The sequence below is a fragment of the Cyprinodon variegatus genome, unplaced genomic scaffold, assembly GCF_000732505.1.
Source record: "Cyprinodon variegatus isolate N-32 unplaced genomic scaffold, C_variegatus-1.0 Scaffold125, whole genome shotgun sequence".
NCBI lineage: Eukaryota > Metazoa > Chordata > Actinopteri > Cyprinodontiformes > Cyprinodontidae > Cyprinodon > Cyprinodon variegatus.
The window spans coordinates 1,029,922-1,044,437 of NW_015150578.1; the positions used below are offsets into that span (position 1 = coordinate 1,029,922).

The window sequence follows — 14,516 nt, forward strand, 5'->3', positions numbered from 1 at the left end:
CAGCAAATATAGCTGCAAGGAAAAGAAAGGATAGAGTAGCTCCACCCAATGTGCGTCAGACACACTTTTGCACAGCGCAGCCAGAGCAGCAAAGCTGCTTCAGCCGCGCGTCAGAACTAACTGGTACAAGCAGCAAAAATGAAGCAGCAGACGCGATTTTGCTGCGCCTGCTGCGTCCATTGTGAACATAGCATAAGCTTTGGAGAGAACAGAAAAGGGGCTGTAGTTCTGTATTTTGGCCACAGGTGGCAGTATTGTTAGAAAACTCCATAATGCTTCATTAATGTGTTAAAATTCATCTTAAAAAATTCTTGCTTAGCTTTTGCATGCTATCATGTTAGTTGTTAAATAATATAACATCTATACGTTTTAACTAAATTATTTCCAAAATTATAATCAGAAACAATATTAGTTATGTGTCAAGTGGGATATCGGTATTCCTGGTTCAGTAATGCAGGATCTGTCACGGATAAAAAAAAAAAGCACCATAAGTGAATTAACATTTGTTTTAACCCTTAATTTATTCCCTTTATACTCAAACCTGCCTTTCCAATCAGATTTTTGTTGAATTAAAATAGATCTCAAAGTAGAAGGCAATCCAATTAGGAGGGGGAAGTAAAATGTTTATGAAAATCAGACGTGGTTGTGGATGTCTTTAAACCCAGGGTCCCATCAGCAACAGCAGGTTATACAAAACAAATCAATTCTGAAGCACACTTGACATAATCAGCATCTACCTAAGAGACAAGGGGACGCAGGACTCATAAAGATGGGAAATTCAATATTTTTATACCATGGCTTTTATATTCGAGGAGACATATGTGACTGTCTTTGTTTCCAGTTCACTGCTGTATAATGGTACAGTGACAATCTACAGGTTCACTGAGATGGAAACGGCATCAGTTCGAACTGATATTAATGGGAAATGTCTACCTCTGAGAAATATACATCCTAAAAACTCATGCATCTTAAACAGAAGTAGCTCCATTACTAATCTAGAAAATATTGCTCAATGCAGAGTATATTGTGCCCTTTTAAGGTCACCCATCTGAAAATGTACACTCCAACATTTTTTGCAAAGTGAACAGGAGTGTTTTTATACTTATCAAACCCATCAATTAGAATTAAAAGAGACAAAAGTTAAGCAAACCTTCCATGAATCCTCTATTAAATCTTCCTTTTTTTTTTTAAGCAGAGAGGATTGCTTGATAACACCACCACACCAATCTCAATAGTCTCCAGGCCACTTGTTATCCACTTTGTTAAGGAAAAATGCAGAAATTTTAAAACTTAACTTTTCTGTGTATTCATAAAACATCTATACTTTCAGCACTGGAGGAGTACCTCTCCTGCATAATTCAAGAGCTGACCTGTTGGGAATGCTGAAAAGTCGATACATCAGCACTCTGTAAAACTTTAGTAAAGGCATATTCAGATAAAAGTATGATCTTAAAAGAACATCTACACAGAATATACATTAAGATAAGATAGAGCAGCTTCTAAGAATACCAAATCTACCCTTACTGCCGATGTTATCATCTAATACTGGATAGAGTTTTAACATTACAAACTATAATAGAATATTTAATGTGTAGAGCGTACGGAGACAACCAATTATATATTTCTACTTCAAATAATGCATTTATTGTTAGAAAATACAGTTGTAGAGAGAACAAATACTAGTGTCTCTGTAGACAAACCAATTTTACTACCAAAAGAGGTGTAGTTTTTATCTATTATAGCACCAAAAAAAAGGAACAAAAAAAAAAATCTAAATTGTACTTACTTCATTGGGCAAAAACAAAAAGAGCAAACTTTGTATGACAGGACAGAAGATTAAACAACCATTAAACACTAGAATAACTTAATGTTTCTCCTCATGCTACGTTCACACCAAAAGCATCAGAGGCAGCAGGAGCAGCAAGTTTCCATGCAAAGTCAATGGTCAAGGGGCAGCAAAATGTCCCGCAGTGCATTTTGAGCAGCAGGAGCAGCGCAAACACAGCTGCTGCTCGAGTTGGAAAAATTTAACTTTTTCTGCTTGACGCATCACATCAACCAATCGGAGAAGCTGGCAGGGAGACAGTCACATTGCTGATGATACAGAGCGCTATGATCACTCCTCTGAAATAGTTTATTAATTCCTAAATTACCTTAAAATGCTGAAATCTGCCAGCAAAACATGTTCACTTTTATTATCCTGGTGCCTGCAGTTTGGATTACATACATGAAAAACGCCTTCCAGCCGCCGTGGCTAACCGCAAAGAGGCGACCGGGCCAGGGCTGCTGTTGAATGGGATTCCTAATGACAGCTCACCGCCGGTATACGGGGACCCCAAGCGGCTCCGACGGATAAATAATATATCAATGCAGGATGGTAATCTTGATGAACTAACTGCACAGATGAAGTTTTCAGGTGGACTTTCTCACTTAAAAACATATTAAAACTACTTTATTCCCACTGATCACAGCATATATAGCTGCGGGTAAAGAAAGGATAGAGTAGCTCCGTTCAACTCACAACAGATCCTCTTTCCACTGTGCAGCTGAAACAGCTTTGCAAATAAACTTGTAAAAGCATCAAAATTGAAGCAGCACGCGTGTTTTTGCTGCTCTTTCTGCTTTAGTTGTGAACGTAGCATTACCGTAACCTATTTGCTGCTCATTAAAAGTCCTTTACAATTGTTTTTAAATTATTTTAAATATGATTGCATGTCTTCAAAAATAAATGCAGACAAGTTGGGTAGCACAGCTGCCTTGCAACAAGAAAGTTCTAGGTTCAATTCCCCGCCCGGGGTCTTTTCTCATGGAGTTTGCATGTTCTCCTTGTGCATGCGTGGGTTCTCTCCTAGTACTCCGGCTCCCTCCCACAGTCTAAAAACATGACTGTTAAGTTAATTGTCTTCTCTAAATTCTCCTTAGGTGTGAGTGTATACTGGAATGGTTGTTTATCCTGTTTGTCTCTGTGTTGCCCTGTGATAGACTGGTGACCTATCTACAGTAGGGTGTACCCTGCTTCTTGCGGAGATAGGCACCAATAACCCTCACGACACAAGCAGGGATGAGCATGACGGAAAATGGATGGATGGGACTTTTGTTGTTTTTTTCGTTTGTAAAAAGAATGGTAGTAGTGGTTTTAAGATGCAGTCTATAACTTTAATTTGATGAAAAATTTAATATTTAAATTTGACAATCTGCTCATGTTTGAAGTAGATAATCTGTCATTTTTATTTTACTGTAGTCACCTCCTGTGCTCCACAGCTAAACAAACAAACTTGCATATTCATCTGGAGGAAGATGTCAATCAACATCTGTGTGCACAAGTGTGTAAAGAAGGGGTATTGTGCAACCGGGAGTCATAATGAAGGGACAAACAGTGGCCAAAGTTACAAATTCCTTGACTTTCTATTTTTCAAAAGATGTTTCGCCTGTGAGGGTCCTTCTACTAAAAGCTTTTTTGGACTGTAGAGGTGATTTTAAAAGATAAATTATCAACAACAGCTCAAAATGGACAAAGAGTTGGTAAAAGTTTTTCTTTACAAAGAATTTTTGTAAATAACAAAGATAATGCTATACATAACTCTAATGTACGTTAGGCCTGTAAGGCGTTAGCTTGAAAGCCAAACCTGCATTACATGTAATGTGAACATTGTTGCCATTAGCGACTTAGTGACTTTGTTGCTTAATTTATTATTTTAGACCTCTTTTTTCTTTATTAAAAAAGAGACTAGCGACCAATCTAGCTACTGTTTTCTGTGTTGTTTGAGAATTTGGGGACAAGGTATTTATTGTCTTCAGCAACCATGAAGTTCTGCTGTGAGCCCTACCTGAAAAGCAGTGACAGGTGCCTAGACTTGGCAGCAAACTCCATGCAGCCAAGAATAAAAAGTTATATAAATCTATAAACTTCCAGATCTGCACATGTTACCATATTGACGTTTACTGTTCATTTTTGGGTTAATAAGAAGAAAAATGAAAAGTAACACCTTAAATCAAGACTCTTAGCTTAGGTAACTGCTTAGGAAGCATGCTTTTTCAGGTGCCAAACCTTTATCTCTTATCTCAGAATTTCTGAATGGAGTTTTTGTGAAATAGGCCTCAGGTGTCTTCTCCCTGTCATTTTTGTTATGTTGCCCCCCCTGCTCTTTTGTTCTCTCTGTTCTCTCTATATATTCTGTTCCCTCATCCAAATTTAAGAATAGCAGCCTATCGTAGACACATTGTTGAACTGGAAAGAATTATCTATTTTTCATATCTGTACAAAATGTTAAATAGAATATTGCAGTTTTAGAGATTCTAAATACACTGCATATCTGCATGTAGTAATTATACAGCATATTTCCTGAAATATTTTAAAATTGTATTCATATTACTTTCTTTGTTTAAAAACAAAATTTAGCTGTAGCATAAAAGTTCATTCACCCAACCAGTAAAAATAATATTTATAGCATGTGTAAGAGAAAGGCTTATTTCATTACCTTTTACTCAGGACGTCTTCAATTCTAATGTATCAAAACATTTAGTAAATATAAAAATTTGATCTTTTTTTTGTTGTTGTTTTCCATTTCACAATGGCTGTTTCTTTTAGTGGGGTAATAGCTCAATCTTGACATTACAGTAGAAAACCCTGAAAGATTTTTTTTTTTTCCACAAATAAATGGATTTTTCTTCTGCACAGTGAAAAATTTTATTTTCAATTGTGGTTAAACCTCCTGTTTGTGTTTTTACAGTTGTCACCTCTTGGAAAAATCTTTTGGTTGCCCAGAAACTAACCACAAAGCAACCAAAGAATGTAAACAGAAGAAAAGAAAACATTCATTAAGTTTTAAAGGTGCTGGATGGAAGATTTTTTTTTTTACTTTCCCTTCTGTTTTTGGTCTCTATTCTGTCTATTCTGGGTTTAGTTTTATAAACAATAGATGGAAATCAGATTTGGTAATTTGATACATGAGGTAGAACAATGTTTAATAGTTTAGAAAGCATTTGAAGTTTTGTTTGGTATCACATATTTTAAGGATTTTTATTCATGGATATCAGTTAAATAAATACATGACCAATATCACTGCCTAATTTTTGGACACCGTTTTAAGGAACCAGAATTATGAGTCATGGTTTAGTCTGCAGCTTGTTTCGCACTCAAGTAGACCTCCGTCTGAACTGTAGTGCCTCAGCTCTGCCTTGACCTTCCAATGTACTTTCAATTGAATTTCACATCTAAAAGTCACCAAGGCAATGTTGACTCCCCACATCACATATGAGAAAGACTCGGAGTGTAAACAATGTTCCTCTCTCCTGCCCTGCTGATAACTACCCTCTTGTTGGCTTTTTGGCTGCTGTTTTTTTATCCTCTTTGAATCCCAGGCTTAGATAAAGGCTTCCCCACCATCCCCACAGGCCTTGAAAAGGCCTCACACGCTCCCCACAATGTGTGCTCCTGTCCTTTTGTAATGGTGTATGAAGTCCCCCTCCCTCTGTCAGTTTGAATCACCTTCTTTCCACTTTGGCTCCCAATGCTGCTCTTGCTCCTTAGCTGCTGCTCCGTTATGTTTCCACCACCAGCGAGTTGGAGGAGACGCCACTGAGCCTGACCTTTGCAGCAGCACCCTGTACTCTATGATTCTAACCCATTTGACAGTGAATGGCAAACAGAATGCTAATGAAGCAGCATATTGTGCTCAGTTCAATGTAATTATCCCTGGGATAACCCATTCTCCCTGAATATTGAATAAATTTCTAATTTTCTAGACTGTCAAATTCTCACTATGAGGTCAATAACAGCTTAAAGTGAACAATCATTGCAGTTAATATACTGACCCTGCCTATTAAATTAAAAACACGATAACATAAATAGACCTATCTATTTTAGAGAAAATTATGACTAATCTAAATGTGTCCTTCTCATTGGAATACAGGCATCCCACGGTCACCAAGATCTCCCAGGACATGCAAACATTGCTGGGCAGAGCAGATAAGGAAAGCCTTTTTTAGTGTGAAGGCACACAAGGTGCTACGGCTAAACTAAAGGTTTCCTCTTGTGTTTTATTTTACCATCCTTTCACAATGCCACTGTATGTTTTGACATCTGCTCCATTAAGTTTTCCTCCAATATAAGGAGTATCCGATAAAAGCTATCATAACCCTGTTTAGTTTTAAGCTGACAGTGGAAGAGGAGGCATTCCAGACATTTTCATTACCTTATCAGCAGCTTGTAGCGTATATACATACATACAAGACAATCACCTACATTCTTGCAATTATTGCGATAATTTTAAACTAGTGTAATGTTCTCTTCACAACCTTCTCTTAAGCTTGAAACATCATAATAAACAGAAATAAAGGCTTGTATTTTTAATTAATGTTACATTTTTAACATCTGAACAAAGCTATAGAAATAAAATAACTTTTCATAAATTTTCTAATTTATTAAGGTATAGAGAGGATATTTTTCTGGGTGGATCATCTAAATAAGTGATCCTCCTAATTGTCAATCATTCTGGTGATATGCGTGCTGGTGATAGGATGGCTATCCTATAGCCTTTTTCAGGCATATATGTGTGATTAGCTACGGTTTCATACAGTCATTGAAGCTCACCTTTCTCACTGCAGTTCTTTGAAAATGGCAGAGGGTCGTAAGAGAAAAAGTATCTATGAAGTGTATGAGAAGAAAAGAAAGGCTTCAGAAGAGAGAAACTAGACCAGAGTGTGTTTTGGAGATCCTTTCATGCAATGTTGTACATGGAAAGCAGAGGTCGGGCTTCCCACTGATGCCTCACTTGCAACTTTTCTACTTCACAGGTAAAGTTTGGCATGCTATTTGGAGAAATCCATTTCACATCACTGCTAGTAAAAGTTATGTACCTCTAAATTGTAAGTTTCTTGGGAAAATACGTTTATTTATTTTGTAATTTGCATTGTTAGTAGTTATACGGTGGCCACAGATCCTTATTTACCCAGCATACATGTCCAAATTTCCACTGCAGCACACACACACAGATACTAGCATGTCATTATTCTTTTAATGTACCAGGAGTCGTATTTGTGGGAAAAGTTTATATATAACTTTGTGTGAAATGTGATCCATCCGAGCGACCGCCTTATCATTGCGTGCGTTCCTGCACCTCTTAGATGACAAATGGGCTCTAGCATGCTTTCTCACGCTTTTAATAGGCGGTCCCTCTCAGGAGCGGGCATAGGATTGTGCATGTGCAATTTATTTATTTATTTTTATTTTTTTGTGGAGAGGGCAGGGTATTTTTAAACATTAACAAAAATCTTTTAAATATTATAGTCTATGTTTTGTTTTGTTTATTTTGACTGCAGGGTTAACAGTTTCTCTATATAAGTTTTGCATTTGAAGGACTTCCCTTGGTCTCTTCCACCAAACCCGTATGTGGTGTAATTTGGAGGTCTCTTGGTCATTCCATTTTTTAATTCTGTGAGAACCTATACACAATAGGTTTATAAAGGCTACCTGTTATGGATACCATGACTACTGTCAGGAACTACTACTCAGCTTCAAGGGTTGGATAACTTCCGCCATGAACCACAGTCAGGAATTATTGAGCTTCCGGATGTAAAAGTGTCAGTGCTGCTTTCTTGATTCACCATTGAGGACTTCTATGGTTTATTTCCCTGTTGTTGATGTCATGGTATTGAGATGTGCAGTTAAAATTCCTCAACATCGCAATAACTTGACCTTGTTTACAGAAAGTGTTGTCCTAAAACTTGCATTTGAAGTAGTTTCGAAATCTGTAGAATGCTTGCAGTACATGAATACATTAAGTGAATTTATGAAAGCAACAAGGCTTAATGCATAGCTGACATAAAGGCCCTCCAAATTGCATATGATATAACTGTTTTTTTCCTACCCTGCATAATCATTGCCTCTATACCTCCCTTACTCAGCAGATGCTTTGCAAATTTTTAGCTGCATGAACTCCCTGTAGAAACTGTTAATAGAATCATGTTTACCAAAAGAAAAGTGTTTGTTAAGTGACTGACTTGCTTCGCTGTTGTCGCTTGTTTAAATACAAGCATCACCAATTTCTGTTTAGCTTTTCAGAGACTCTTTAATATATGTTTCCGCCAGCTTGATGTGACTGCCGCTGATTCCAGGCCAGCACGCTTACCCGAGGCTGAGTGCCAAAGCGTAATGAGAGATTTGGTTGTGGAATTCAGAATCTGACAAAATGCATTAAAGACAAGCAGACTGCAGATGCAAAGGGAGCGGCTGGGGCCAAAAGCGATGACTTTCTGTTTTCCAACCAACTGTATCATATTTTCCCTTTGCAACCAGCCACACAAGTCAAGCTGCAGATTGCGCCTTTGTTTGGACACAGATTGCCATTGTTTGTCATGTTAGAAACCAGAATCCAACTGATAAAATCAATTACTGCTCATGCCACTCTGGTGGTGGGAATTTTCTAGTAAAGTTGCTGGAAATTTAGAGCTGTGGCTGCATCAATTTTATATTTTCATCATATTTTTTTTTTTTTTTTATTGCAGAGGTTGCATGAAGAATTCATTTCTATTAAGGTCATTTTCCTGACATGGCAGGACCTCCCATGTCGCTGGAGGTCAGGGTGTCCCGCCTAGATATTTTACAGCAGCACTGCGACCTTGTGATACCAACAAACCCACACTGTGTGACAACTATGATCTCAGGGAACAAATAATGTGACAGCCTCTCAAGCTCCCAGTCAGCATGGTCCTCCCACCGGGTTAAAACGGAATCAGATTTTCAGTATTTCTGAAAGGGTTAGACCATGTCTGGCAGGAGGATAAATATATGAAGTAGACAGTATAAACTTTTCATACTCTAGATGATGTAATATCTCCAGACCCACTACTTGTATCAAGGGTTAAAATTCAATAAACAATAGCATATTGGAAATTATAATTTCTTTTATTACAGTTTATTATAATTAAGTTTTTCGCAGTTCTCAATGTGTTACAACAAAGTGTCACGACAAAGATAACCTGACGTATAACCTGTAAATGAAGAAGCGAGTTTTTCAAACGTCTCAGTGTAAAAAATTTGCCCTGGCGGTGCCATCCTTGATGACAGTGACTACTATCAAACATTTGCAAAGAACCATTTTAATTCATTCCTAATTGATAGTTTATGAACCTTATTAGGCTGTTTAAGTTACTGTCAAAGAATCTGATTTGAAAGTTAGCCAAAGATGTAACTTTTGAGGGTGGACTGCCTGATTCAGATTGTTTTCCTGCTGCCCCTAGTGAGATTGCTTTTTCTTTTTCTTTTTTTTGCTAAAGAGTGGGAGTGATGGTTTTAAAAAAAAATATAGCTAGTTGTTCAGGTTGCAAAACAGCAAAGCAGTGGGATTTCCCTTTACTGAAATTCTTTCTTGGTTTAACACCAGACCCAGTTAGCTGCCCTTAGAACACATTAGATCCATTCTGTTATACTACCTGAGAAAAAAATTGGGCCAAATGATGTCTGTAGAAATTAGAACACGTTTAAGCAAATGGGGCCACGCAGACCGCTTGTGACTCTCTGTGACTGCGACTCTGAAAGTCCGACCATAATAGATAAAAGGTCATTTTGGTTGAAGCTATGCAGCAATTTGATAAGACTGACATAAAGGAAGTTAGCCATTGTATTAAAACACATCCCCTTTAGAGGAAATACAAACAGATATTGTTAAATTGCAATTAAAAAAATTATATAGTTTGAATTGCGACGATAAAGGTGTGCAATGCAAAATAGCTAACTTGGTGGAGCAGCAGTCTTTTCAGTTTACTTACAGACTGGCGCGTGTTTATAATCTGGCTTTTATAGCATGACCTCTAAATTTTCAGTACAATCTCCTGCATAAATACTAGATCTCACAAGTCCGGTGGTCTGTTGAAAGCAGAGGCGTAGCTTGAAAATTTTAATAGGGCTGACCAGTCAATAACCACTGTACACTGAGGGGTTGCCAAAAGCGGATAGGCACCAGGACCTCGGGGTCAATCTATACTGTTCCAGCACGAATAAGCACATAATCCATATTTTCTAAATAAAGAAAAACTAAGATCTATTGTACTGGATGAAATTCTTTCAGGTTTGAGCTCTGGGGTGAACATATTTTCCATTGTCATTACTTGCCTACTTTTATCAAAAATAGTTCTGCATAAAATAAATTTTTACATGTACTAATATCTACATTAAATGGATTTTTAAGCTTCCAGGGCCACCTCTGGCCCCCCATCTAGCTCCGCCGCTTTTTGTCAGATCCTTTAGTTGAAGTCTATATTGAAGTAATCACACATGAGCATGAAGAGGCTCTTGCAGGCAGTGTGAATCAGAGCTTTAATTAACCTCAGCAGATGAAACCAACTAAGGCGGTAAATCAAAATTATCAATCCTTTATAAAAAAGGTATTGTTTACGTGCAGTTTTTTTTAATACTATGGCATATATTGATATTTATTTATCAAGTTATTTATTTATTTTTTGACCTGGGCAACTTCTGGGCCCCAAAGGGCCTGTTGACAAACCCTACAAAGTAAACAAACTAAAAATCATTCAATGCGTGTTGAGAAAAAAAAACAAGAAAATCCTTCTGAACAAAGCTTAAAAATGAATTTGAGTGTTTTCCATGTGGATAAGCAGCTCTAAACTACATGTCTATGAATAAGTAATCAGTCTGCTTGCATGCTTCAGGATTTACTAACAAGGAAAGCAATCAGACCCAAAATACTGCAAAAGAAAAAAAAAAGGCACTTCAGCTTCTTCTTTTAAAAGGGGCTACTCAAAGAAAAGACGACACATCTGAAGATGACAAAGTTCCACACTGCATCCCCCTGCAGTCATGTGTAAAAGATATCTGGAGACACACTGATCCCAGATAACAATATTTCACCACGGACACTTGGACATAAATATGACCCTTAGCTGAACTCCGGTCGAGCCGCAAATACGCTCAGTCTGATTTAGATGCTTTCGCCTTGCAGCATCCTCCTGGCAGAAAAGCAAAGGAGAACAATAGGACAGTAAAATGTATCCTAATTCCAGCTGGAGATCCTAATTCAGTTCAGAGACAGCGAGGAAATGGGCTTGCGAGAGCAGACCCGGCAAATACGCAGCGGATAAGAATGATTATCCCACAGATGAGCGGAAAGATGAAAACTAATTTAATAATAAGACCAGAAAATTCTGCAAGATAACGGGGATCTAGAGACCAATCCGAGACCCATCTGGCTTGTACTGCATGTGCATGTGCCATTTTCAGCAGCAGGAGGGGCCCATTTATACCGCTGGTGCGAAAAGCTTAGAAGAAACATTACTCTCCACAGTTTTACGATAAAAGAACCTCGACATTAATATTCTATCTAAAAGTGAGGAATTCTTTCTCTTACCACTCACCCAACAACTTCAGGGTGCTTTTAGCTGTTTTATATTTGGATTATTTACACAACACCTACAGTTTCAAAAAAAGATGTACTTGCCAAAGTGATTTTATTTTATTAAAATGTCTTACCCTCAGTACAAAACTTTGAAATCTGAAAAAGGGACTACAGGATCTTTCTACTCTGTGGAGGTGATTTTTATTTAACTATAGAATATGTGCATATAAGTACATGCAAATGGTTGCTTTGTTGTCAAAACTGAAAGGGAGTTGTTTTTTTTAGCACTGAAACATTTAAGAAATAGAAAATAAAGAATATTTTCCATGGTTTGACCTGCCAATGACGTATTAACAGGATATCGGCTGATTACGATCCATGGTAAAGCAACTGGTTAATCTCTGAAACTTCTTTTAGGGTTTTAAACTGACTAATTTATTCTTCTTATAGCATAATCATACACTTTATTTCCATCCTTCCGTTTTTTTTCTACTTATCTGAGCTTGAGTCACTGGGGTAAGAGGTCCATGAGGAATACCCAAACATCCCTTTCCCCAACAACACTCTTCACTCATTCTGAAGGATCACAAAGATTTACTAATCTGGGGAGAATAAAGTTTCTCTAGCCAGCTCTGGCTCTTTATTTCTATTCAGCAGCAATATTTTAATTGGCAAATAGTATTACCTTTATTTCAGAGTATTTGAAATTCAAATGTGGTGGAGAATGTGGTTGGGGGTTTAGAGATTACCAAGGTTCTTTATTTTGTTGTATACAGTTTTTATAAAGAGGTCCCTTTTGTCCTTACATTAGGGAAGTTGTTATATGATACAGTAACATTAGCATAAGAACCAAAAACTAATAACTTCATGCAGAACATAGCTGCATATAGTTTGGAAGTAAATGAAATACTTGTTACTTCACCTGCCATGGTATTAGGACAATTGTAAAAAAATAATCTAAGTAATGAGACAGGGGTAGTGGCAGGGGTGAATATGACATGTGAACACATGTAGCACATTACTTTCTCACTATTATATCTGTGCATCCCCTAAATTAAAGCGCACAACACTATCATTAACCCTTAAAAGACAATTACTAATGTCTAATAATCAGTCAAGAATTGTTGGCCCCCAACAATGGTCAGTAAATGGACATAAATGATTCCATAAATCACTCTCTTTATAATAAAGCAATGTTAAATGGCAGTTTTATCAAATTACTTTTTAAATTTCCTGCATCATCTCACTAAGCTAATTGTAATTGCTTTCTATCAATGGCACCAAATGGAAATTTGGTTTAAGCTATTATTTGATTGTTTTTTTTTTTTTTGTACTATAAGATAAATGAAAACAATCTGTAATGTTCTAAAGCAGTGGCTAATACTTTTTTAAATATATTTCCGTAGGTGCTAGCTGTTGTAGTTTACAAATCCAAATTAGATTTTAGAATGTGTAATCTTCTATCCTCTCTTGGTGCTCGTGCTCCGACACATTTTTCTTTCAAGATCTAATTTTGCCGCTGCGTTGGTTTTATAGGTGCAAACATACCTAGCCCACATGCTAATGATCATACTTAATAGATCTATTTTGTAACTTTGTTTTAGAATTTTAGTTATTTTTTGTTATATTAATACTACAAAAAACAAACTAGCTGAAATGTATATAAGAAAGGTCAATATTCTGACATCACAGAAAATTTGGTTCAGTATGGTAGCACAACTTTGCAGTTATGATGCTGTTATAAAAAAAGAGGGTGCTATTGATATCAACAAAGATAATTATGTAGAGACAAAAATAAGAAAAAGACAAAATGATTGAAATCTTAAGTCCAGTGATGTTTTAATAGAATTTAAAGAAATGTTTCCTGCAAAATTCTGAAAAACAATTTGTTCACAATAATGATACTTTTTTCCAGTAATGCCCTGTATGTGACGCCATCCATCTTCACATCTGCTCTGACCAGCTTAGTCGTCTTACTGGCATTATGCTGCCTATGTCCATGCGTTTGTAAAGAAAGCTCTGCATTCTGACAGATATTTGGCACCTCTATAACCGTTATGAGCTCTTTTAACTACAATTATGTAAATCAAATGTTATTGCAAAATATATCCATTTACTATCTCTCCTTATATTACAATCCCATAAATATGTAGAGTAGTAGAACTGAAAACACATTTTTGTGTTGCCTGGAGTAAAAAAGTAAGACCTGTAGGCTGTTTTCATTGTTGTCCTTAAACAGAAAAAGTGGGATTCATTATGAACCGGCAGTGTTGCCACCTCTCATAAAAGAGGGATTAGTCCCCATATTTTTGCCTTGCCTTAAATGTTATTATGAAGGTTTTGTACTTATTTACCTGCCAAAACAGGCATCTCTTTGATGTATCAGCTTGGGCCTTGGCAGAACTGCATGAAGGCATATTTGTGTAATACACATTTTTCCTCAGGACTTATTACAATGTAAATTACCTTGTCACATCGATGCTGATCTCAAAAGTAAAAGCACAGATTTCAAACAACCTTGCTTAAATTAAATGCAGAGTTCCTTTCTTCCCACTCAGTCTGTGAGGAGTCTTTTCATTTGTTTTGCATTTTATATAGGACAGTGGAAATTTGCACAACTCTGTAAAAACTGCTGTGTCCCAGTTTCTGCAGGTCGGTGATTTAACAGGATATTGATTCAGTGTATTACCATACAGGTGCACCAAACTTGGAGACATCTGGAAATATTTTTATCCATGTGAAAATTCAAACAAAGCTGCTGCACGGCTGCACTAGAAAATATTCACATCCCTATATTTCTTCCAGATTTTGTTACTAAACAAAAGAGATGCTTTTCGGCAGATGTATGGTGTCTGTTTATATCAAAACTCTTAATCATGTCACTGACTCCGCATCACACTGATAACACCAAACCAAAATTGTGCATATTTGCACCATAAATATTTAATCCTCTGAATTTCCATATCAATGCATTTTTTTTCAATAAAGGTTGTCTAAGTCTAAGTAAATTTTACTCCAGACTCCTTTTTTTCACTAGATTTAGCTGGGCTGCCCTGTCCCTTTAATGCAGGAGTTGCCTCTATTTGTTCATTCCACCATCAAGGTCTGATCTTTGGGGTGCATCAATTCAATTCAGTTTATTTATATATTACCAATTCACAACAC

The 14,516-nt window shown here is 36.8% G+C and overlaps 1 protein-coding gene across 1 annotated transcript in view; it reads right to left on the reverse strand.

Moving 5' to 3' along the window:
• cdh7 (cadherin 7, type 2) overlaps positions 1-14,516 on the reverse strand; it is a 211,040-nt gene that overhangs the window by 183,822 nt on the left and 12,702 nt on the right. The gene's annotated exons all lie outside the window — the stretch shown is intronic.